The sequence below is a fragment of the Lygodium microphyllum genome, chromosome 25, assembly GCF_053477565.2.
Source record: "Lygodium microphyllum isolate KBCC chromosome 25, Lygodium_microphyllum_v1.1.10, whole genome shotgun sequence".
Classification (NCBI taxonomy): domain Eukaryota; kingdom Viridiplantae; phylum Streptophyta; class Polypodiopsida; order Schizaeales; family Lygodiaceae; genus Lygodium; species Lygodium microphyllum.
Window position 1 is genome coordinate 117703125 of NC_141159.1, and position 24661 is coordinate 117727785.

Consider the following 24661-nt stretch of genomic DNA (forward strand, 5'->3'; position numbering starts at 1 on the left):
AGCCAACATTGGTAATATCATTTCATGCCTAAGCACCTTGGCTATGGTTTCTTGGTTAAATACTCTATTTAATGTATTTTTAGTTTAATGGCTTCCTGTGGGAATTAGCTTCTTTACACTTCCTTGTCCTTTTGGATGACATTCATTAGTTTGACAATCAAGTTATCTACATACCCTGCTTTTGAAAAACCTATTGATGAAAAGGTCTTTCAATGTATCGTAGTTGTTGCACTCAACATTGTCTAGGGAGGCTGGTGAACCAAGTTCAGCCCTTTCCCTAGGTAGAATCTAGAAGCTTGTGTGCATTGATCAAGGTCTTAGAGGTTATCAGCTCACATACCTACTCTTATTATTCCATGAAATTATACGGATCATCTCTTGCCATGTATTTCTCAACTTGTTTTGTGACTATGAAGATTTGGCCTCTGGTATGGGCATAATCCCTAATCCAACTAGGATTGAGGCAACTAGTATAACACTATTCAACTCATTGACTAAATTATCCAATAGTCACTTAAGTTAGAAGTTTGATTCGAGTGAGGTGTCCTTCGAGCACTTGTTCTAAGTCAGCATTAACCCCCAGTCTCATGCACCCTTTGAATCCTAAGATGCATTGCATTTGGTTAAGTTTGGCCTCTTTCCTTTGCCTATTGACTCATTGTGCTTACATGAATCTCATGACCTGTTGCAACAAGTCCTTTCCTAGCCTTTTTTCCTCTTCTATCTCATTGATGATCTCATGTGCTAGTCTACCCACATGCACTACCCATGCCTTTTTCTCATACTATGCCAAAGCTATTATATTTTAGTTTGAAACTCCTGAGGGTCATTCCCTATATTGCTAGGGTTTGATCCTAATGTTGATATGGTCACATTTTTTTCTTGTGCAAATATAAGGTTTTAATGATATTAATGAGGTTCAATAGAGCAGTAGTTTTACCTATAAGAGACACTTTGTCTAAGTGTTAGTTGCACTAGGGTTCACTTGACTTATGTATTCATGAGTTTGTTTTTATTGCCTTTTCCCCCTTGTCTCAGTATTTTTGTGGTTAACTTCGTGTGGTATCTAGATTTCATTTTTGTATTTGGTTTTTGGTGATTGTTTGATTTTTTTCCTTGTTTTTTGAATGACTTAACACATATACATGCTCTTATCCCATGTGGCAATCCCTTTCTTACCAAGTATAATTAACCGTGAATAATGTGCAAATAGGATTTCAATTATTTCTCAAGAAAATCGAATGAATGCAGTGTGATTTTTCTTTTCAAGAATGCTCAATCAAACTTTTTAATTAATTTTTAGGAAATTGCATTTTCATTCAAAACTTAGCCCAGTCACCAAAGTAGCTCAAGAACGTGTAGTGGAAGTCAAGAATTGATATCGACTTTCACAATCAAGATGCTTGAGCTTATTACAAATCTAGGGATTGCAAACCCCTTTGTTTTGAAAGTTAGATTCACATCTTGCAGATTGGCTCTTATTAAGCACTACAGTGTCCAATCATGCCATTGTGATTATGGTTCAGTGATGTATCTAAGCTTAAGTGTGACTTGGTTCGAAATATCACTCAGAGGTTGTACCCTATGACAAAATGCTATGCTAGTATCACTAGATTCTTGGCTCTATGTATTCTCACTAGATGCTAGATAGGTATAGCTTGTTAGGACCAAGATAATGTAGCAAGGCTTAAATTAGCTAGGTATCTCTAGAACTCTCCTTGTAGAGTGGTCAATGGTGAAGACAACCCAAGCTGATGTGAGTGCCTTTGAATCATGCAATTGCTTGAACCCTCCAGATGTTGAGCACAACCCTTGCTATTAACAATATTTTGTGAAGGCTAAAGTCAAACAAGTTCAAAGCAAGGTCATAATATAAGTTATGAAATTATTTGATGGTGGATTATTAGTTTGCGAAGCTTCATTATATTATTTTGGGCACTTATATATATTTTTTGTACTTCATGGATATCAAATTATTATGGTTGTATTATTTTATGAGAGCTGGGCTCACACTCGTGTAGATTGTATTCATCATTTATAGTTGTATTTGTCACACTCGTAAGTGTGGTGTGGGTTGTGCACATGTATTTGTGATTAGATTAGTGTAGGTTTGGTCCATTTAGACTAAAGTACAAGCATCCTACAAGGATCGACCATCCTAGATCCCATAAAAGGAGTAGGATGCCCAAAAGAGGGTGCAAATCCTAATTCACAGTGGTGGAAACCCTAAAACACAAAAGAGGATGTAAACCTTGATTCACAGGGGTGCAAACCTTCAAATACAAAAGGGAATGTAGAAACTAATTCACAAGGATGGAAACCCTAAAACACAAAAGAGGATGCAATCCCTAAAATGAAAAAGGGGTGCAAACCCTAAAATGCAAAATGGGGTAAAAACCCTAACCCTAAAATGGTACACCATCCTAGAGAGATAACCTAAACCTAAACCTAATTATTGGTCTATATAAGGGTTGGAGGTCTCAGTTGTATTCACCCTTTTGGCACATCCATACTATGGAAGCTCTATTAGTGCAACTATTAAAGCTTTCTATTCAGTTCTTATATTCTATCATCTTGCCTCCATTGTTGAGAGTGATTGAGTGAGAGTTAGTGAGAGGTGTGTCGAGTGAGGAACTGAGAGAAGGTGAAGCTCTTCATTGTTTTCTTTCTCTTCTTCTTCTTGTTCTCTACTAGCTTCTCAATTTGTCGGTGTACTTGGTGGTGGATGCAAAGGAGCGATGGCATCGGATCATGTTGATTGTGATCATGGAACCATTTTCAAGCCTTTAAGCTTTCAGACTATAACGTGAGAAGGTAAGTTGGTAAGTTTACTACACCTTGAAGCTAGTATTGTGTTCTTGCTTTCTTGGTTTAGAGAGAAGGATGCTTGGTTAGTTAGAGTAAAGCATTGAGAGATAAGGTGAGAGATTGTCACCAAAGCGAGTTGCAACTTTTCAAACAATAGAACTCTGTTCAAAGTCTTGACTATTGATGTGTTTGGCTCAATATTCTGGTTCCATTATAGGGACCAAGGATGTTACAACCGCCGAGGTTTTCACACTCGTACTGTGTGGCAGAATAGGAGGCTTGTGTATGGGCGTGGACAGGATAGATGGATACCAATCATCCACGTTTATGGCAAGCATTCCAAAACCCATTCGACTGGGTTAGGAAGGATTAATAGAAAGAAACCAATTCGTTGGATTAAGATTGAAGCAATATCAATTCTTAGCGTAGGAAAAAATACAAAACTACTCAAAAACTCAAAAATGCAAAACTTAAAACTTAAAACTCAAACTTTTCTTGCTTAAGCAAACCATGTGATATTTTTGTGGATTGAGGATACATCATGCATGTCATGCTTGTTGGATTGCATGTATATTAAAGTGAAAGCAACACAAAAATGCAAAATGCAAAATGCAAAACGCAAAGTAAAAAACTAAAAAATCAAAATTCAATTATTTTTATTTGACCAATCCATGTATCAATGTTGTAGATATAACTTTCTTATTATGAATGATTGATAGTATGAGCTTTGAAGGAAGAAGAGTGAGTAAAACTCAAAAAACTCAAAACTCAAAAAACACAAAACACAAAAAATAAGGCAAAAAAATCAAAACTCAAACTTCTCTTTTATGAACAATTTGTGTTATACTATTGTGGATTGAATGTGCATCGTGTTTATCATAGTTCTTTGGTTATATGTGCATTGAAAGAAGAGAAGTAATCAAAACTAAAAAAAAAATGAAAACACACAATGCAAGAATCAAATACACGACTATTGTTTCATTGTTTGGTTGGTTGTTGCTTATTGCCATTTGATAGTTAGGATCCTTTGCACCTAAATTTAGAGTTCCTTTGCACTTAAAGATCATCATCCTCATAGCTCATAATCACACTAAAAGTTTATTCACATTCAAAGTTCACTCATAGCCAAAGTTCACTCTGAGAGCAACATTTACAGACCCGTAAAGTGCTGAAAAAGAGCGGATGAATGCAAATTTTATGCGGGAATTTAAAGCCGATGGAAGAGGAACATGAGGATTTGACAATTTTAAGAGACTGAGGAAGACGAAAATGCAAACTTCAGCCATTACACTGGTTGCAAATTTTTCATAATTTTTTGATAGCTAGATTGAAGAGAGATAGCTTCTCGGTTGTTCGGGATGTCAAGCCGAACATGCTAGATTTTTCAGATTTGAAATCGGGCAGCACTGGACGAAAGAACTGCGAGTGGTCGGACATTGCTAAGGTCAAAATGGGCCAAAAGGGAGGAAATAAAATGGGCATGGCCTTTAGGGGGGACCAAAGCCCCTAAATTTTTTTCGTGTATGGGGGGTGGGGGGCGTTTTTTAAAACATCGCGATGAGCAGCAAATGACCACCCCCATGGCAACGATTTGGATGGGGAGGAGTTGGAGGCCTGTAAGGAGGTCATCAAACAGATTATACCAAGCATCTTCCTCATTTTTTCGCTCTACATCGTCACTTTCTGATCGAGCAATGGCTACCTAATGGAGAAGATACAAAATCAGTATTTCTCTCTCCTCCCTCCTCTCTCCTCTTGCTGCTTATTCACACACATGATTCTATGGGAGAAGGAGGTGGAGGTTATGATTGATGTTTGATGGAATTGTTTGGAAATTTTACCTTTGATTGAAATCTATCATAAATCTTGAAGAAAAAAAAAGTCATATAATGATTTATATCAAAATAGGCAAAACTCGTAATTATGTGATTTTCATAGAAATGATAAATTTTGGGGGTTTGGTTGTGATTTTGGGGTTCATGTGGATTAGAAATGAATATAAAATCAATTCTCGGTGATTTTTTAATCTAAATAAATGAAGAAAAATAGTGAAAAATGAAAAAATTTAGGTTTTTGCATTAGAAAATTAAGAAAAAATATGCTTTATGTTTGTGGATGTATGACATGGCTGGAGCATGAGGGAGTTCAGCCTTGCCTTTGTGTTAAATTATAGTTTCTACTGCTTTTACAAGAAAAACACATGAAAAATAAGTTTGAAACAAAATCATGTCAATGAGATGACACCCCACAACATAGCTGATATATGCTACGGTGTGGAGGCTGTCTCAACCATTGATAACCAAGGTAATACGGAACCTGGGATTTACAATGGTAAAGATCCACCTAGAGTTGAATCTAATAGAAGGATCTACTTCAAGGGAAGTGATAGGCAGCAAGTGAGTTGGGATGGATTGGTCATCATGAAAGAATATCAAAATAGAATGAGTGGTGTGGCAGCCAATCAAGCCATGCAAAGATTAGAAAGAGATGGGTTTGGAGGCCCAAAATCTCTAAAAGTATGGCTAATGTGCTGGAGCACAAGCAAAGAGTTCCAGGTGGATATACTATGGTTAATTCCCAAGTGGATAAGACCAGATGCCATAACGATATATCTAGCAATGTGCATCACTCTAGGATGCATCATTGTGATGGGCCTAGGATTGAATCCCTACCTAATTTGGGTAGTAACAATGACACATTCAAAAATCTAAATAGGAAAGGGTTAAATGAACCGAAATCAACGAATCTCTCTATAGGAGAGGGCTTTGGAAAGCTGGAACAACTAGTCTATTTGGATGATAAGACACTTGAACCTAAGGACGTCATTGATTTAGCTAATAGCACACAAAGAGGAATAGCCCATACTGAGGTTATATCAGTAGGAAGGCTTGGACTTGTGACTTTGGTTTAGCTTGGTTAGTTTGACAAGATACAATTTACATGCCAACTAGACCATATTTGGTTAGAACAAAATGATTTATGTTAGGCCAAGAGGGCCATTTCTTTTGTGAACTGTTATATCCCTTTAAGACAAGAGGGCCATATGTCTGTTTGGTGCATGTACATTTAATGGTTTTCTGTTTTAGTGATTACATTAAACAAGTTGGACGAAGTGCATGGAGGGAGCCTTTGCTGCACTGGAGCTTCTTGTGGCCATTCCAGGTGGTGTCGTCACCTTTCCAAGTTTTTTCCTTAAGCTAATAGTGATATATGTATATGTGGGGGTTATTTTCTTTTTGTTTGTTGGGACTGGCAATTAAGATATAAAGTCCTAGGGTTTGGTTAGCTATATCTGGGGGAGATTGGAGTAGTTGTCTACCTCCTGTTAGGACATTGTTAGGCATTAAAGACCTGTGATAGAGGGTAACTATCCTAGGAGTCATTTGCTACTAGTGTAAGGCAGTTAGAGAAGCATGCCAAAATAACAAAGAAGAGCAAGTTCTAAATATATCTAAAGATAAAAATTACAGAGGTGTGTAAAAAGGGGTTCTAACCCCTCTATTAGAAAAGAAAAAAGAAGAAAATTCCTACAAGCAGTTGATTATCGCCTTCTTGCGAAGGTCTGGTAGGTTCTTGGGGATGAGTCAGATGCCTTGTCTTCTTAGGCGTAGCAGCTAGCTGAAAAAAAAAGGAAGTTTGGAGCGAAAATAAAAGTGAGCCAAATAGAAAAGGATTAAGTATCGCCTCACGAGAGCTTGGTAGGTTCTTGGGTAGCATCGAATCAAGATCTGAGAGACCGAGCCCTGTTCTCCTTGGGTCACTTTACACTCAACTCCCTCCTTTTCACATGCTCAAGTATGGAAACCTTGGGAGATAAATGTGTTACAAGAAAACTGTGATGACCAGGCTATAAGAATCCTCGGCTAGTAGAAGGTCATGGTCCAGTTGTCCTAAGTTAGTAGGTAGGTAGTTTAGACTACCACTAGGATGACCTCTTTGATTGACTTTTTAGCCAGTCCATGTTAGAGCAGTTGGTTGGCAACTTGCTATGGATTTTGGTCCAATTATGCTGGGCCTATCCCTTGTGGATTCTCATGCCTTGATTTTGTCAGGGGGTAGGGTGAGAGCTATTCTTGTGCTTTGTTGAGTATATTTTTTGTGGCAGCTTGATGCTTTCTCTAGTCGTTGTTTATGCAGATCAGTTCGTGGGATTTGATGGGCTGAGTCACCCTATCCCGTGGTTGCCAATGAGAGCGGCATTTAAAGACCCATAAATTGCTGAAAAGGAGCGGACGAATGTAAATTTTATGTGGGAATTTAAAGCTGATGGAAGAGGAACATGAGGATTCCACAATTTTAAGAGATTGAGGAAGATGAAAATGCAAACTTCAGCCGTTGTAGTGGTTACGGATTTTTCATAAGTTTTCAATAGCTAGATTGAAGAGAGATAGCTTCTTGGCTGTTCGAGATGTCAATTTGGACATGTTGGATTTTTCAAATTTGAAATCGGGCATCAGACGGAACAACTGCGAGTGGCCGGGCATTGCAAAGGTAAAAAATGGGGCAAAAGGGAGGAAATAAAATGGGCATGGCCTTTAGGGGGGCCAAAGCCCCTAAAAAAAATTTGTGTACCGGGGGGGAGGGGACATTTTTAAAAACATAGCGAGCAGGAAATGACCGCCCCCATGGCGACAATTTGGATGGGGAGGAGTTGGAGGCCTATAAGCAAGCCATTAAACAGATTATGCCAAGCATCTTTCTCATTTTTTTGCTCTCCATCGCCACTTTCTAATCGAACAATGGCTGCTTGGTGGAGAGGATACAAAATTAGTCTTTCTCTCGTCCCTCTTCTCTCCTCTTGCTACCTCTTCACATGCGTTATTCTATGGGAGAAGGGGGTGGACTTTGATACAAGATGCGGATGGAATGATGGTGTTGGAGCAAAGGAGATCATAGATCAGGTTGTGAGAGAGCGTCAACGGCCTCCCAACCATGAAATACACATCTCCAAAAGCGTGATTCTGTGCGTAAGTAGTAGATTTATTTGTTTTATGATTGATGTTTGATGAAATTGTTTGAAAACGGTTGCCTTTGATTGATAATTCTGAAATCTATTAGAAATCTTGAAGAAAAAAAAAGTACTATGATGATTTATATCAAAACACGAAAAACCCACAATTATGCAATTTTCATAGAAATGATAAATTTTGGGGGTTTTGTTGTGTTTTTGGGGTTCATGTGGATTAGAAATGCATATAAAATCAATTCTCAATGATTGCAATTAGTCTCAACCCATAAATAAAAAATATTAGAATTTTCATCTAAATAAATGAAGAAAAATAGTTAAAAATAATTTTTTGCTTTAGAAAATGAAGAAAAAAATATGCTGTAGGTTTAGATGATCAGTTTCCTTGGGGGACTATTAAGTGAGGAAATATCTTATCTCTTGGAATGTTTGAAAACAATAGTGGAGTTTGTGGCGTACATGCTATTTGTGTTAGCAACGCATCGAGGGGCCAATACCCAAGGTGTAGGAGAGCTGTAGTGGGGCTGTGGCATTCAGTCGAGGGGTGCCTCCTTCTGTATGTGTTTACAAGGTGTTTTACATCGATATATGTGTAGGGACTCCCTGTGAGGAGTGTGGGGAAGGTTCAACCGTTGGATTACAATCCAAAACAAATGTGAAATTTATGATAGAAGTTAGGGCAATGTGTCCCTTAGATGCTCCTGGGGCCGCGAGGCCGAGGGGTTGTGTGCTTTGAGTATAGAGATGCTCGGCTAGTGCTTAGAGCCAGTGTTGGGCCCGTTTTAAGTCTCGACACACTCACATCCACAATTCACTCATATTCAAAATTCATCACCCACACATACATCACATTAATCCATTCATTTGTATCACCACTCATTCGCACCACCTCATTCGCATCACTCATTTGCACCACCTCACTTACTCGCACCACCTCACTCACCACTTAATGCTCATTTGTACCACCACTCATTTGCACTAGCTCACTCACTTACACACCTCATTCGCACCACCTCATTTGCACCACTCACTTATTTGCAGTACCTTACTCACTCATGCCACCTCACTTACACCACTCACTCATTTGCACAATCTCACTCACTCGCACCACCTCATTCTCACCACCTTACTCACACCACTCATTCGCACCACCTCATTCACACCACTCACTCATTCACACTACCTTACTCACTCATGCCACCTCACTCGCGCAACCTCACTTGCACCACTCACTCATTTGTGAAATCTCACTCACTCGCACCACCTCATTTGCACCACTCACTCACATCACCTTATTCACATCACTCATTCACACTACCACTCATTTGCACCACCTCACTCACATCACTTGCTCACACCACCTCATTTGCATCACGAATTTCACACCACTCACTCATTTGCACCACCCACTTGCACCACTAGGTTTGCACTACTTGCACTACTCTCGTGACTTGCACTACCCATCTAGGACTTGCACTTGCACCACCTAGGCTTGCACCACCTATCTACACTTTGTACTTGCACTACCTATCTAGGACTTGCACCACTTGCCACTCCCACACATCAAAACCTACTCCCACACCTAAAACTCATTCTCATACATAGTCTGAGCTCCATGCACACATACCTCCACTCATCTAAGGTCAGCTTGGCATGATTGTGATTCTTTAAGGAATTTTTGAACACATGCATATTGTTTGAACAAAAGAAATTTACGATAGAAATTAGGGCAGTGTGTCCCTTAGATGTTCCTAGCCGCGAGGCCGAGGGGTTATGTTCTTTGAGTATAGAGATGCTCAATTACTACTAGTGCTTAGACCCAGTGTTGGTCCCATTTTATGTCCTGACACACTCACATCCACAATTCACTCATATTCAAAATTCATCACCCACACATACATCACATTAATCCATTCATTCGTATCACTACTCATTCGCACCACCTCACTCACTCATACCACCTCATTCGCATCACTCATTTGCACCACCTCACTCACTCGCACCACCTCACTTACCACTCAATGCTCATTGGTACCACCACTCATTTGCACTAGCTCACTCACTCACACACCTCATTCGCACCACCTCATTTTCACCACTCACTTATTCGCACTACCTTACTCACTCATGCCACCTCACTTGCACCACTCATTTATTTGCACAATCTCACTCACTCGCATCACTCATTTGCACCACTCACTCTTTCGCACTACCTTACTCACTTGTGCAACCTCACTTGCACCACTCACTCACACCACCTTATTCGCATCACTCATTCACACTACCACTCATTTGCACCACCTCACTCACACCACTTGCTCACACCACCTCATTTGCATCATGCATTCTCACCACTCACTCATTTGCACCACCCACTTGCACCACTTGCACTACCCTTGTGACTTGCACTCCCCATCTAGGACTTGCACTTGCACCACCTAGGCTTGCACCACCTATCTACACTTTGCACTTGTACTACCTACCTAGGACTTGCACCACTTGCAACTCCCACACATCAAACCCTACTCCCACACCTCAAACTCATTCTCATACATAATCCAAGCTCCATGCACACATAGCTCCACTCTTCTAAGGTCAACTTGACATGATTGTGATGCTTTGAGGAATTGTTGAACACATGCATATTGTTTGAGCAAAATAAAATTTGATTTTGTACATTTCACTCTTGTATGTTATGTAGTGCTACTCATTCATTCATATCTCCTAAGTGCATTAAGAAATGATGATTGGAACTTAAATTCATTATGAGACTTGAAGTTGAATTAGTAAACATGAAAGAAGTGTACTCAAATCAAACTATCAAAAACATTGAGAACATATAATTGTCTCTTAGTATACATTGGCTTGGTCCTAATCAAGCAAGTATCTAGTGTGGGTAAGAAAAAATCACCTTTAACATTAAAGCAAGGATTTATTCAACCTAACAACTCACCATAGTGTCCTCTAGTACTTTTTCAAAAGAAAAATGATGAAACTTTAAGGCTTTTCATATCAATTATCGTGGGTTGAATCAAGTACCATTAAAAATAAGTACTCTGTCTCTTGGATTGATGAGTTTCTTAACAAACTTCAAGGAGCAAAGCTATTTTCAAAAATTGACCTAAGGTTAGCAAGCTATTATCAAAGTTGAATTAAGGATGAGGATATCCCAAAAATTACTTTTAACATATGATATGGCCAATTCGAATTTACTATAATGTCATTTGGGTTGACTAATCCACTAGCTACTTTCAACAAATTAGTCCATGGCATTTTCAGACTGTACCTCAACAAATTTGTCCTTGTATTCTTTGATGACATCTTAGCTTGTTCTAAAGAAAAAGAAAACCATTCAAACCACCTCCAAATCATCCTCAAAACTTTGAGAGTAAATAAGCTTTATGCAAAGCGGAGCAAATGCACCTTCTTTAAAAGAGGATCGAGTACTTAGGATTCATTGTTTCAGTTATGGAATCTCAATAGACTCGATGAAAGTAAGGGATGTCTAGGACTAGCCTCCTCCCCAGACTATCCAAGAAGTCCAAGGATTCCTAGGGCTCATAGGATGGTGCCATATTTTAATCAAAGAATATGCATGTATTGCCACTCCCTTGACTAAACTTCTTAAGAAGCAAACCAAGATAATATGGACTCTTACAAAGAAGAATTTTTGGATAAACTAAAGGAATGCCTTACTACTACACCAATATTAAAGCTCTTTGACTTCTCTCAAGAATTCGAAGTTGTCATCCATCGTAACATTATTGCCATGGGTTGTCGTCTTTCCTAAGAAGGCCGACCCATGACCTATTCTTCTCGAAAACTTAAACCTTACAAGAAGAACTATACTACACATTATCTAGAGCTTTTGGCAATCACTCATGCTCTTAAATTGTGGTGACACTATCTACTTTTTAGATTTTATCAAAATTATCTTAAAATTCTCAAGGATCTAAAACTAAAATTTTAAATTATTTTAATGAGTAATAATTTTCTTAATTATGATTACTTTTTTGAATTATTTTAAAATTTTAACAAGTTTATAAAAATGATTGGAAATTAATTTGATTTCTTAAAGATTTTGTAGTTTTTTATAATCGTGATCTCCTTCAAATAATTCAAACCTTATTCAAAATTTTGATAAACTTTTGTGTTTTTTAAACAATTTTAATATCTTGAAATCATTTGTGTGTGTGTGAAGAAAAAAGAAGAAGAAAAAAATCCAAAACATGGCTTAACACATTATGCTAAAGCTAAAGCCTAAGGGCTAAGAGAGGAGGGACGAGGAGGGGGGTCCGTATGCAATCCCCCCCTCCCCCCTTTTAATAATTTTAGAAGAAAAAATTTCTTTAAAGAATTAAGATAAAAACAACCCCTCGCCTCCTTCTTTATATAAAACAAAAACCTAAGTTTAAAATTTTATGTTGAATTAATTTTAATTAAAAAATAAAAAACCCATTCGATAATAAAACAAAAATATTTACTCGTCACTAAACCCCCCCAATCCCCCCCCCCCCCCCCTCCCCCCCTTCCCCCTAAGGAAGAGCCCTCTTCTCATTTTGAACATACAACAAAGACAAGACTAATCTTGAGAGTGAGAAAGTGAGTAAAAATTATTGAGTTAAAAAGAATTTACTGGCAGTTTGAGTGATGTCTCCTACCTAGAAATTCTTTCTTTTCTCGTCCTTCCAACCCACAATGGCCCCTCGCACGCATCAACATGGAGTGACCCTCAAATAGTCGTGATGCCAAAAGTACGGCCATTCATAAAGCCAAGGTATAATATGTTACATTTAAACTTTATTTTTAAATTAGGTGGTTCTTAAAATAGAGTCAAAATAATATTCAATTTTTTAAAAAAATTATAGTAAACTTAAAAGTATTATTATTTTTATTTTTACATTAGATTATTACTACTTTTAAGAATAAAACTATTTTTAAATAATAAAATAATTTGTATCTTATTTTCTTTAATATCTCTATATTCTAAAATTATAAATATAGCTAAAATAATAATTAAAAAGAAAAATATAAAAATAAAAATAAATAAATAAACTATATTAAAAATTACAAATAATTAAGTATGATTAGAAATATTAACTATGAAAACTTTTAGAAAAGGAACTAGTTTAAATTTCTTATTAGAATTAGTTTAAATATTACTTAGCATCTCAAATATCTAATACATTTCATAATTTTAAAAAATAGAAAATAGTGTGTTCACAAGCACATAAGTGACTTACATTTAAAGATTCAAAAATGAAATTTTTTTAATCAAGAAATCATAAGAAAATTTCTATTTGTCAATTTTAATTTATTGAATTTTTTAATTTTGAAAGGAATGATTGATAGAAGATTTAGAAATTGAGTATGGTTGCTTTATAATATGAAAAGAATTGTATTAATTACATGAGTGGCTCTAGCAGGCTAGATGGGAATGAGGAGTGATGTTATTATACTCAAGGCCACCTCAATTACTCTTCACCTAGAGTACATGCATGTTACCTAAGGCAGTCGACCACAGCCTTGGTACATTGGTCTTCCGTATATGAAGTTTCACCCTTATAGTAGACGAGAACTAGCAAAACTCTAGATTGAGTTGTAATATCAGTCTCTCAGACCTAAAATAGGGTTGAAAACCTGCATGAACCGAGCATGGTTGAGCATTGAAAGGCCTAGGATAAACAGGGCAAGGGTGGTAGCCCGATTTTGGATTGGTTCACTTTTGAAGCAATTGTATATATGAGAGTAAGCTATGATTTTCGAATGCATTGCTTAGCGTCTATATCTTAAGGACATGCAAATGAACCCTGTGCAAACACTAATTAACAAAGTTGTTTGTATATGTCATCATAATGTAATATCATGCTTGTTTAATATACTAAAATATGCATTGATACTAGGGGGATGTAGGTGGATAGTTTCCTGTGACGGAATCATCCTATGGTCGAGTGGACCTAGTTAGTCGAGAGGCTTTTCTCAAATGTTTAGAAAAGACTGACAAGCACGACCTTCTTGGGAGTCAAATCTTAGAATCGATTAAGCACCGCTTTAGGGGGTTGGTGTGAGATTATGTCTTATGGGCAAAGGGGTTGACACTCAACTCCCCCATGTTTCTCACTCTAACTGAACCAAGTGCGGTGCTTGCCTACTTTGATCTTAGACTATTCACAAATAAGCTCGATATTAAATTATTGCTAGAGGCCATAGTTGTGTTTTTAGGAAACCGTAGGTCGATCCTCATGGGATGAGAAAGGACACTTTGTATGTGAGGTAGACCTAGGGAACACCTTGCCACTTAAGTGTACTCACTAAAGTTTTCCCAAATGGTGGTAACTAGGATTGGTCCCCAGATGACTATCGAGCTACCATCGCTAAGAAAATTAGGATTGGGTATATTTTATTTCTTATTGCCGTATATGAGAGAGAGAGAGAGAGAGAGAGAGAGAGAGAACATACTTTTGATTAAAGATTTGGTTGATATTGCTCTTTGTACATGTTTTGGTCTTTCGGGAAGTTTTTTATGATTTTTTTCCACATTGGTGGTCTCTCTCCTTCCATATGGTGTTTACATTATTAGTTTAGGGATATGTGTGTTGGGTTTGTTGAGAGTGTAAGCATGTGAACTCTCCTTATGCTGGAGGGGATAAGGGTAGCTGAGTGTGAATGGTCTTGAGGGGAAGGGAAAGTCCTAACCCTAGCTAGTTGGGGCAATATAAACAACCCATGGGTCTACATCAACAACTAATGAGTGAGAGTGACCCAATTTGTACTTTCATGAGCAACTAATAAGCAATACTTGTTCTTGTACTTGTGAGCTCTTCTCTCCCTCTTGTACACACTTCAATCTTTGCTTCCACTCTAATTTTCCACATGGTATGAGAGCCATCTCTGATCCTTCGGCTTCCCTCATCCTCTTTACACACCTAAGTGCACAAGAAGATCTTTTGCCTTCTTTTCCACTATAGCCAGCTAGACCCACCTCTGTTGGAGGACTTGGGGAGAGCAAAGGAAAGCATTTCAGCTCCTGATTCCTTATGGAGATAGCTTGAAGGAATATGTATTCCTGATTGTTTTCAAAATTTTCAAACAAATTTAATTATCTGAGCCACCAAAGGTAAAAATGTTGATAACTTATTATTAGCCAAATATGTCTCCTAAAGGAGAATATTGAATCCTGAAACTCCATTGAAAAGCACATCATCCTTGGGGAGTCCAACCCTCTATATAGCATGCATTCAAATGATATTTTAGAATCCTTTTTAAAAAATCTACACAATTTTATATATCCCTTTGTGAATTTTGAAGGAAATATTTACATTGCTTTTGTAAATCTAAATTTTGAGATGAGGTTCATTTTTAATTCTATACAATTCAAATAAAAACACAATTCTACACTACTCTATGCCTAGTGTTTTCACGATAATCCAAGTTGAATATCAAGACATCATATCAATAGTTTAAAATTTTTTATGAGTTGATAGAGATGAACAACTAGACCTTTATACATACCCACCCACATAAGGGAACAAAAAACCACAAAAACCAAAGCTCATTATATACTAGAAACTTGAGAATCTGCACAAAGGATCTTGAGACCCTCTTTACAATTTCCTTGTTCTTTCATTGATACACATATAAACACTACAATGCACAGTCTTGTACACTTTTATAACCCTATACAAGAGCCACCTCTAGAAGGAAAACTCCTCTTTGGGAACCATGATATGACAACCATAGATAATCATGGCCAAAACCATGGGTGCAATAGCCAAGATAAGATACAAGGTCATGAGCTTGAGTGGTAGATACAACAAAATATACAAGGGACATATTTTAGACTAGCTTAAGATAGAAGATGATATCAATTATACCTTTAGGGAGATTTGGAGGTGTTTTCATGTGAGTAAAATTTTTAATTAAAATTAGTAACTACGAAAAATAAATATGAGTGACTTATTGGGCCGCCAAGTGCATATAATCTATCGATCAATGCAGTGGGACCATGTCTCTCTGCATATCGAGTCTCTAGGCCGGTGGGATCACGGTTAGTGATGGAGTGTTGCAAAGAAAACAAAATACAACTATTAGAAACACGATTGTAAGTACAAGCAATATTGCAAAAAAATAAGCGAGAAGAACAAAAGAAAAACTTACAAAGTCCTCCAGATAAGTCTTGTGGCCACCAGCCACTCCCAAGATGATGGACCACTCCTGCCTCCAGTCGTGCCCTCGCTGCCTTGCACTAATGTCTCTAAGGTCCTGAAGAATCTATAGCCTCCTCTGCCAATCATCTGGGTCTAGCCACTCGGGCTTTGAGACCCCATTCTTAAGTGTCTTACGTGCGTCTAATCGTCTCTGTGACATGTATGCACGCGTGCTCTCCATCGTCCAGCTTGTGAAGAATCTATCTGTTGCGGTGGGTATCGAAAACTTCTCATGCAAGGATGCTACTATGTAGTCATTGCTCCCCTTCGGTATGTTCTTCCAATGATCCAAGACGTTGTGCCGAAAAACTTGTTAGTACAACTCTCTCATACGATCCATCACCCTCCTCCCCTCATCATTCATGATGATGGCTCCTATCCTATTATCTACAAGGTATTCATACCCCTCTAGAGTATATCTAAGATGTGTCCTCCCCCACCTACGACCACTCTCCTAGGCATATCTAGGAGACCCCTGTACATTTGGTGTACCCATGGGGTGGTATCTCTTGGAGTAGCACCCATAGGGACGCCACCTGTGGACGGTTGTGAGCAAAAGCTAGAGTGATTGGAGTAGATGTCCCCACAAGTGTGACAAATCCCACAGGTGATGTAAATCCAACAGAACGACAAGACGAAGACACTAGGTCGGTACCTCCACAACAACCACCTGAGCCATCCTCTCTCGAACATGCACGAGAGCGAGGAGTAGCACATGTATCTCGAGCCAACAGCAGGCTCACCTCATCCATGCCTCTGAAGCATCCCCTAGAACCACTCTCTCTATCCGGCCCAAGTCTGGATTATCAACCTCATCTATTGGAAATCGAAGCATTAGAGCGTGCCGAAGTAAATCTAAGGAAACAGCCCCGAGACACCAACATATCTCTGAATCAAGCCATATGATCTGGAGACATACGTGTAAATATCTCTTGTAGCTCCTCATCGCTCATCCCTTGACTCATCATGCTGTCCAAATATCCACAAAGGTCACCTACACATACAAAAACTGATGTTAGCATAATCAATACAAAGATTCAAGCAAAACACGGTAATATAACTCCTAAAAAATGATCTTACTTAAAACACATATTCTAGAGTACCCTTATAAGCGATTCATCAATGAATTGAGTAGGTGGATGCTCCAAGTATAATGTAGCCTATGGTCCCATGTCAATCTCCTGACACAACTCCGCGTACATTGGAAGGTCGATAGAAAGGTCACCACAAAAGGATGAGTCCACATCGTTCTCAAAGAATTCTTGGCCTCCTGTCTTTCCATCATTGTTACCTGATTCTGCCTCCTCTACATGCTCCAAGCTTTGGGTAGCCTCCACCCCTTGCAATATCGACCCTTCTATCTGCATACTGACCTCATCTACATTGGAAACATTGCTTTCATCATATACTCTTGCACTTCGGGGAGCTAAAGGTACAACATACTACCATTGAGGTTGTTGGGGGTTTGGATAGAAAATTACATGTTCAAAATCACATATAAGAGATATTTAACATTTGTGACATATACCATGTCGTAATAAAATTTTAAAAAATATGAGTTCATGCACCTATTCACAATGGGCCAGTAATACAAACGTGTCGCGCAAATCGGTCCATCTTTTTTCGGAATCTATTTCAAGAAATCCAGATGGACCTCATTGAACAATTGGCCCCACTCCTTCCAGTACCACTTTAAACCATTGCACGTCGAATAGAATCATGGAGAAGCTACGGTAATCCACCATGATGATACTTTAGCAACCTAAAAAGAAATCATAAAAGACCTTGAAAAATCACAATTTTTTTTAACAATGGTGCTAAAAAGAAATCAACGAAGCGTACGTGGAAGGTACTTGAACGACTCAGTTACACTCGCATCGCTCCACCTATATTTTACTTATACACTTGGAAGTGCAAGTAGCGTCTTTAGGCGAGACACTTGTCACTCATCACCCATCATATAATGGTATGGATGCTTCCTCTCTAAGCAGATTAGATATCTTGGTATCCATGGGCATCAATGCATTGATCATTGCCTCCATATCAGGCTCCAAGTTTGTAGGAAAGTCTGAAAGGCTGCCTGTCTCCTTTGGTATTGACGGTATAGATTGGTAGTGCCTTCCAAGTGGTGGATTGGCTCAGGAACTCCATCCATCGCACACCCACGAACTCTTCTAACTGACCTCATCCTTGGGATGAGACGTCACCTCCTTGTATAAAATTTTACGGTCACATCCAATGTTGTTGTATATGATGTTCAATTAGTTTGCAAATATAATGCATGATTGATACACACTTTTCTTACCGTTTGCGCAAAGTCTGAGATCGCTTGATCAATGATCTCCGATTGAAACTCGCCAAAGCGTCGTACATGTTCTATAGATAAGCGACGCTTTCATCTAATTGCCAGCTTGCATTGAGAGCAAGGACACAGGACACACTGATTAAGATACACCTCGCGAACCTGAACATCACGACCTTCATCGTTTTCCATTTGGTCTATGTTACAACAAACAATTTGTTTTTGTTCTCATTCTCTTTTTCTTTCTTAAATTATTTGAGAAGAGATTTCTTCTCTTGTAATTCAACAAAAGGAACGTCAACTGTCATCTTGGTTTTCTCCCCGTTTCTTTGATTCTCCTTTTTTCTTTGTGCTCTTCGTTCTATGTTCTCTCCCATTTCTCTTTCTTTCTCTCTCTCTCTTTATTTCTTGCCCCTCTCTTTGTTTCTCTCCACCCCCCTTATGTTTTCTCACTCATTCTCCTCTCTCCCTCCCTCCCTCTCTCTCTCTCTCTCTCTCTCTCTCTCTCTCTCTCTCTCTCTCTCTCTCTCTCTCTCTCTCTCTCTCCCCATTTCTTTATTGTCTTTCAAGTTTATTCTCTCTCTCTCTCTCTCTCTCTCTCTCTCTCTCTCTCTCTCTCTCTCTCTCTCTCTCTCTCTCTCTCTCTCTCTCTCTCTCTCTCTCTCTCTCTCTCTCTCTCTCTCTCTTCTTCTCCCTCTCTCATTTCCTATCTTTTTTACTCTCTCTCTCTTTCTTTGTTGCCCCTCTCTTTGTTTCTATCCACCTCCTTATGTTTTCTCACCCATTCTCCTCTCTCTCTCCCTCTCTTTGTTTTTCTCTACCCCCTCTTGCATGACTATGGTCTTAATAAGTGATTACTTTAGGCAAGGAACTGGTGGCTTCTAAGGAAGACACCTCTCGCTCTCCAAATTTGTCATATGTGTGTCGTATGCTAGGTGTTAAAAAGCTTGTTGCCTAATTTGTCATTGTTGACTAGTAAGGCTCATTTAGTGATGTGGTCTCTATTGCATGGTATGTAAGCTTTAGAATATTTTTTATGATAAGGTTTATTTTTCACAATGTATTTTATTTGTCTAAGCTATGATTGTAGGGGTTTCTAGAGTAAATCAATATTTGGTCTCTCTATTTCTCAAATTTTTTTTATGTATTTTGTGATTTTTTTAATTTATTTCTTTATGTATCTTGTGTTTCTTTGTTAGAAATTTGCAATTTTACTAGCAAGTGTATGTAGGTGCACCATGCACAACTAGGCTTTTTTTTCCACGATCACTGTGATTCAATATAAATGCAAGTATCTTCATGATGATGGTGTTATAACTTCCAATTCAATTATGACATATGCAAGCAAGCATTCAATCACAATTTTTACAACACTACATAATGTGTGAACTCTCTCTTTGATGATCCAACCACTTGTGAGTGATTTTCTAGGCTAATTAAGGTGAGATCCTAGTCTTCTTAGGGTTGTCATCTCTTAGATGTAGTCACTTTTGATGACCTAGCGGCATGAGGTCCAAGGGCTTGACTATCACTATTAGTGCTACCTCCACTCAAGTTGTTCTCACCAAATGGTTCCAGGTGAGCTTAAGAATAGTTTTAGGTTGACTACTCAAGTTCACTTCTCGAGGTATGAAGTGAGCCTTTCGCACTTACTTTGGAATTAAGCATATTAGAAGTGTTGGAATAATCTCTTTTGCCTCTATCTAGGACTCTGAAAACACTCCTAAAGGTGTCCAAACAAGTGAGTTAAGTTGAGCTTCTCGTTAGTGACGACTTGGTACTCCTTCTCAAGTGCAATGGCCCTTGTGATGTGTCAAGGTGTAGGGAGTTTCTTTCACCAAGCTTTTAACCATGAAATGTCCTCTTGCATGACTACGGCCTCTCTTTGTTTTTCTCTACCCCCTCGTGTTTTCTCATTCATTCTCCTCTCTTCCTCCCTCCCTCTCTCTCTCTCTCTCTTTCTCTCTTTCTTTATTATGTTTCATGTTTATTCCCTCTCTCTCTCTCTCTCTCTCTCTCTCTCTCTCTCTCTCTCTCTCTCTCTCTCTCTCTCTCTCTCTCTCTCTCTCTCTCTCTCTCTCTCTCTCTTCTTCTCCCTCTCTCATTTCCTCTCTTTCTCCCTCAATGCACCTCATTCTCAACAAAAACAAATAAAAGAAAAGGAGAAAGAACAAGAACAAAGTAAGAGGGAGCAATGTACTCACCGCAAAGGCTCGAAGATGGATTCTTCATCTCCTCTTCGTGACGGCTCCTCTTCACCTTTTGTACACTTCCTCCTCTTCTTGGTGAATGGCAGCGGGCAGGGAGAAGCTCTCCTTTCTTCTCTTTCTCTCTTTCTCTCCCTCTCTCTCCCTCTTTCGCTCTCTCTTTTGCAAAATATCGCCATCGGGTTTCGGTTACATTTTTTTGTCTAAGTATTGTCGCTATTTATGTTACTATTTGCATCGCTATTTGTGTCACAAATGGAACGCAAATAGCGATGCCGCTAATTTGCGTCAGAACTCGGTATCGCTAGTCCCCCATTCCCTTGTAGTGGTTGTAAGGAAGCAGGTAGGTCGTTGTTCACTCAAGCATGTTGGAGGATATGATAGCTTGGTTGGGTTCTTGAGAATCATTCATCGCTTGGATAGGATTGAGAAGCAAGTGAATACACTATTTCAACATCAAAGAGCTTCAATTTCTTTTAGTGAGAAGATTAGTAGCCATCTACTATGAAGGATTGAGAGAATATTGGAGGAGAAATATGAAGGGAACCTTGGTGATGGAGTGAGGATACATGATGAGTTAGAAGAAATCAAGGGAACCTACGGAAGATTAGTAGCCATCTACTACAGAGGATTGAGAGAATATTGGAGGAGAAATATGAAGGGAACCTTGGTGATGGAGTGAGGATACATGATGAGTTAGAAGAAATCAAGGGCTATATAGGGGAGATATATCACCATATTCGAAAATATTGGCCACATGTTGGATCCTTGGATGATCATGATGAGAAGATGAAAGATCTTATTGATGACAATGCAGGTCGTATAGAGGATGGAGTATATGAGTTAATTACTGATAAGAATGAGAGCTTGGTCACACTTGGGAACATTGACCTTGATGTATAACTTACTTCTTTGAAAGTTTGTTTTAATAAGTTTTGGGTGATGTTGACCCAGATGAATCGCCGCATAGGCTCATCCCCTTACACTGGAGAACATTGCCCTTGATGTGCAACTTGCTTCTTTTAAAGTTTATCTTGATAGGTTTTTGGCAATGCTAACTTGGATGAATTGCCGCATAAGCACATCCTTGAATCCATGGTTTGCTTGGTATATATATATAACCTCTACAAGACTTCTTATTTGATTGATGGAAATATCCATTTTGAAATACATTGTCTATCTCTTCTAGATTATAAAAAATTTTTAGAACCATTTTAATGGTTCCTTTTTCCATCTTCACCTCAGTATTCTTTTAGTTTGGAGCCTCAAACACCTTTGGATCTACAACACCTTCAACCCTTTGGCAAGCCCTATGTACAGATATAGACGAATGAGCATCCATTGGCAAGGCTTGGAGAGAGAGAGAGAGAGAGAGAGAGAGGAGGGGGGAGATTAGACAATGCTTGGCTAGCCTTTATTGAGCGTTGTGTAATCATATGCTCACGTATGGTCATATATGTATTTGCTTATGTATGTTGGACCTAATGCATGTCTATTATTTTGCTTTTGAGTCTCAGATACGATCAAGACTAGCATATCTTCAAGTTTGAGTGATGCTTGCTAGGACTTCAACGACGCGAGTCATGTGCAAATGTGGATGAATGGACATACATTAGAGAGAGGGAGGTTATTAGTTGGACTTTGGCGAGCACCATGCATGCATGTGCTCATGCATGGCCACTTATGCATGTGCTCATGCGTGACTATTCTTTTATCTTTGAATCTAGGTCACCTTCGATTTAGGTTTTTGATTGCAAACGTATTTATCGATTATATCTTAAATAGCTTTGAGATTTCTCTATTGGAACTCTTATACTCTCTTGAAAGTTTCATGTAGTCATCATGGAACAAAGCAATGCCATGGATGATGTTCTAGACATAGCGCATTCGACTCCATTGAATGCAATTGATTTAGTGGAATTAAAGAAAATGGCCACAACATCGTCTCTTCGATTCTTACCAACTTGGATCTGTTCAACGGGTATGGGAGATAGTTCTAATTGTATTTATATCAAGATGTTGTATACTTTTTTTGGAGATAATTATTTGTATATGTTGTTGTAGCCAAAATGTGGAGTCTAATAGAGTTAGTAAAATTAATGTGCGAAAAATGAAAGAAGTGGCAAGGTAACATAGAACACATGTTGCTAAATCTACAAAAACAGCAAGGGTTTGAAGGAACACAAAGGCTGCTTTAACTTTTTCAGACTTTAAACGTCTCGAGACCAAGATGAATGAGTTGATGGAATTGTAGATGAGTTTATGCACATGTGTCAACAATCATGCACTTGCCATTTACTTCACAGAGCTACATGAACATGCTAAAGGTTTGTATAGTGTTGTGTGCGAGATAAAGCACACCCAGAGTGTTCTTCAACACGTCTCAAGTGGTCTGGGTGGTGAAGTAAGGGAACTTTTAACAATTATCTTTGAGGCAAGCAAGTTGATGAATTTGTTGGTGAATGATATGTGGGCATTTTTTTGGGGGCTTGGAGATAACCACGAGCTTGTGATTTGCCAGGGGTTGCCAACTACCATGCTTGCAGTTTCAAATGAATGTTAATAGGTTTAATGCCTTGCTGCAACAATTGAGTCGTGAAATGAACGGTCATAACTAAGGAGGAGGACTTGCTCAGGATGAAGCTTATAAGCTATTTTTATCTAACTTATTATTTTAAAGTGTTTGGGCCACCACTTTTTTGTGATAATGTGTGCTTTATTTTTGTGAGGTCTACATTGGTTTTGATGTGGCCAAGCTAAATTGAGTAAAATGTATTGGGTACATGCAATGTGATGTGATGCCTCTTTCTTGAGGTCTCGTCTACAGAAAGAGACATCCTGTCTTGCAATCTAGATAGAACTTTATTGATTTTTGCAATGTAATACATATGAGAGTAATATTCTCTATAGAATGCTTAGTGTACGATCTAAATATAATATTTAAATGTTCATGTCCCTCCCTCTCTCTCTCTCTCTCTCTCTCTCTCTCTCTCTCTCTCTCTCTCTCTCTCTCTCTCTCTCTCTCTTCAACATTTGGCTCAATGTATGAGGACTTGGATTAGATCACATTTTTTATTTTGAGTATGTATTCGTTGCTCGGGATGAGACTTATAAACTACTATTGTCTTGCTTATTGTGAAGTGCTTGGGACACCACTTTTTTATGGTGGTATATGCTTCATTTTTGTGAATCCTGCATCGGTTTTGAAATGTAACGGGTACATACAATGTTATGCATCTATCTTAAGGTTTAATCTATATAAAGACATTGTTTATTGTAATCTAGAGAGAAAAATTAATTGATTTTTACAATGTAATACATATGAGAGAGTAATGTTTGGATATATACATCTCTCTCTCTCTCTCTCTCTCTCTCTCTCTCTCTCTCTCTCTCTCTCTCTCTCTCTCTCTCTCTCTCTCTCTCTCTCTCTCTCTCTCTCTCTCTCTCTCTCTCTCTCTCTCTCTCTCTCTCTCTCTCTCTCTCTCTCTCTCTCTCTCTCTCTCTCTCTCTCTCTCTCTCAATTATGGTCTTTATTGGCGTTTTTTGATTTGGGTTTGGGCTAATTTTGATTTTGACTACTAGTGTATTAAAGTGCATCGACATGTGCTTTTTGTAATGTTATGTGCTTTCTTTTTGTGAAGTTGCATTTCATGGGCTAAGAAATTATTCAACACTTTTGATGTGACAAACTAAAACTAAGCTAGACTAGATGTATCAAGTTAAAATATTAACTTATAGAAAAATGTATTGCCTCTTGCAATTTGTGAAGGTGATTGATAATGAAAATAGCTTTGAGAATCATTCAGATGTCCAATTTGTGCTTAAAGATTTGCATTTGGATTTGCATGTAGATCATGTGCAAAGAATTTAATGTTGAATAATCTTAAATGGATATGAATATGCATTCATTTGGGTCTCTCTCTCTCTCCCTCCCTCTCTCTCTCTCTCTCAACTCTTAGTGATACCCATCTATAACATTTGAGGAAGTTATTGGTGTTGGGAATAATTTAAGAGATCTACTATTTTGGGTATTTTGTGTATTCTAGTTGAAGAATGATATATTTGGATTTGAGTTATAGGCTTGGGGGATCGCTTGTTGCTGGTTAGATAGAATTTTTCATTGTCTCTCTTTCGATAATATATCTAATTATATAGAATATAAAATATATAA